Consider the following 2308-nt stretch of genomic DNA (forward strand, 5'->3'; position numbering starts at 1 on the left):
GGGGGGGTGGGGGGTGGGTGGGCAGGTAGCAGGAAAAATAGCCCTTAATCCAGTTTCCACCACTACTTCCAGTAACCAAGTCCTGTGCAACTTTCTTTGCTTTCCCCGCCCCAGCTTTGGGCTAGGGCCCTGCGGCATCGAAGAAAGAAGCCCTGTCCCCATCCAGAGAGGCCCGGCTTGTTTCGAAGGGGCTTCGAATTGGCACTAGGGAATTGGTGGGGGGGGCTGGTCCCCTCCCCACCTGGGTCATATTCCCTCCCTCTGCCCTCTGCTGGAGGAGGAGGAGCAGCGGGTGTGTGAGGGGCCCCAGCGGGAGGAGCTGCGGTTTGTCTAGTTCCAGCCCAATCCCTCCCTTCCCCTCCCAGGATAATCATCTTCAGTTTAAATTAATACCCCGGCGCAGAGAAAGGAGCGGGAGGGGGTGAGCACCTCCCCTCCCCTGTCCCCTCGTCCTCTCACCTTCCCAGCGCGCACTTCCGCCTCCCTTCGCCGGCTCCTCTGTTAAGCGCCCCCGGTTGCTAGGCACCCCCCCTCCGCGCGCGGGTCATCACAGCCCGCGTTCAGCTTGGTCACAGCCGGGCGGCGCGGCGGCGGCGGCGTTGGGGCCCGGAGGCCTTCCGGGTAGGAAAGGGCCGGCGGCGGGGCTGGTGCTGCAAGAGGGTGGGGAGGAGGAGGACATCAGGATATCGCGTTCACTTCATTCACAAGTTAAAAATCTTTACTTTGATAAAGGTTACGCATCGACATGGCAAAAAAAAAAAAAAAAAAAAAAAAGGTGCCGTACATAGCCAGAGTAATCTCCCAGTCAGGCTCACTCTCCAGCAGGTATCCTTCCCAGAACTTAACATTATTTACACACATTCTACTGATTCTGTCTTTCCCAATAATTTCATCATCTGCTTGACGGCATAGAAGGGATGATCATCGTAATTGGAGAGGGCACGTCCCTGGGAGAGGTAACAGGTATTAGAAGTAATGCTCAATATCCAACCATTTCTCTAAAAAGGAGAAGGAAAAAAAAATTCAACCGTATTAGTACCGTCCTAGACATTGGAAGATGTTGACAGGTAATGTACATAACTAAGAGGTGAGGTAGGCATTACCCCCATTTTTGCCAGTAACTGAAGAGACTGGTAAGGATGGAAACCCGGATGCATCTGGTCCCCAGGTCTACCTTCTCTCAGTACGACTCCGCACTGCCTCTAGTGGTGGCGCTGGACAGCAAGAGGGAGGCAGGGATGCTATCCCCAGCTTGCCCGCCTGCTCCTCTCTGAGGGCTGTGCAGAAAAATCCTAGGAGATGGATGCTATGACCACCATCGTCTTACAGGCGAGGAAACTGAGGCACAGAGAAGTGAGGAACGTGCCCAGCGTCACAAAACTAAGTGGTAGAGCTTAGATCCAAACTCAGGCAGTCTGCTCCAGAGGCTAAGTTCTGGTTTGATGGATGGAGGGTAAGAGAGGAGTCCAAGAAGAGTCCTCAGTTTTAAAACCTCAGTGATTGGTGGGATGGGGTCACAGTGGGAAGAGAGGCAGAGAACCCAGGGCTTGGTAGGCAAGGGGATGATGAGGCTGGCTTTTGAGTAGTTTGAGGTGATTGTGGTGGATCTAGGTATTGCTGTCCAGGAGGCAGTTAGAAATGTGAGTCTGGAACTCTGCAGAAAGACTGAGACTGGAACATTTCCAAGACTTCCTTGATCACAGAATTTTGTTTTTTCACAGAATATTTTCTAAACTCTAATACATGGCTCATAAACCAGACATGCATGGGAATTTGTGATATAGCTCTTTTACTAGGATTAAAGAAGACAGAAAAATAAAAGGTCCTGGACAAATTAATTGCCGGGAGAAATGATAAGATTTTGGCATAGATATTTGGAAACATAACAAAAAGAAGTAAACAAATATGGAAGAATGGTGGTGGCTTTGGTGTGTGTCTCTGACCATGGTGGTGGTTTTGGTGTTCATGACTCCCGAGGCTCCTGCACATCCTGGACAAAGGAAGAAGATATTAGCAGAAAAGGTCAGACAGCTGATAGACTGGACTCAGAAAAACAGAGTGATAAGAATGAATGATGCCATGTTCAATCGTTTTGTATTAGAAAAACCAAGAAACTATTCTGTTATTGTGATGTTTACTACTCTCCAGAAGTTTAGATTATGTGTAACATGCAAACTTGCTCTTCAAGAATTTCAGATCTTGGCAGATTCCTGGCAATTCTCCAGTGCATTCAGCAACAAGGTAATTTTTGCTATGGTGGATTTTGATGAAAGCCCCGAGGTCTCTGAAATGCTCCAGGTGATGTCTG

General features: G+C 49.6%; 1 protein-coding gene across 1 annotated transcript in view; it reads right to left on the bottom strand.

Annotated features, from left to right (window-relative positions):
- TEKT2 (tektin 2) overlaps positions 1-891 on the bottom strand; it is a 5139-nt gene extending 4248 nt beyond the window's left edge. The window contains exons 1-2 of the mRNA XM_007453826.1: positions 860-891; positions 460-650 (exon numbers count right to left, since the gene is read on the bottom strand). The gene's annotated coding sequence lies outside the window, so the exon portion shown is untranslated. The remainder of the gene's footprint in view (positions 1-459; positions 651-859) is intronic.
- Between the last annotated feature and the right edge of the window lie 1417 nt (positions 892-2308).

The sequence above is a fragment of the Lipotes vexillifer genome, unplaced genomic scaffold (assembly GCF_000442215.2).
Source record: "Lipotes vexillifer unplaced genomic scaffold, Lipotes_vexillifer_v1.1 scaffold213, whole genome shotgun sequence".
Lineage (NCBI taxonomy): Eukaryota > Metazoa > Chordata > Mammalia > Artiodactyla > Lipotidae > Lipotes > Lipotes vexillifer.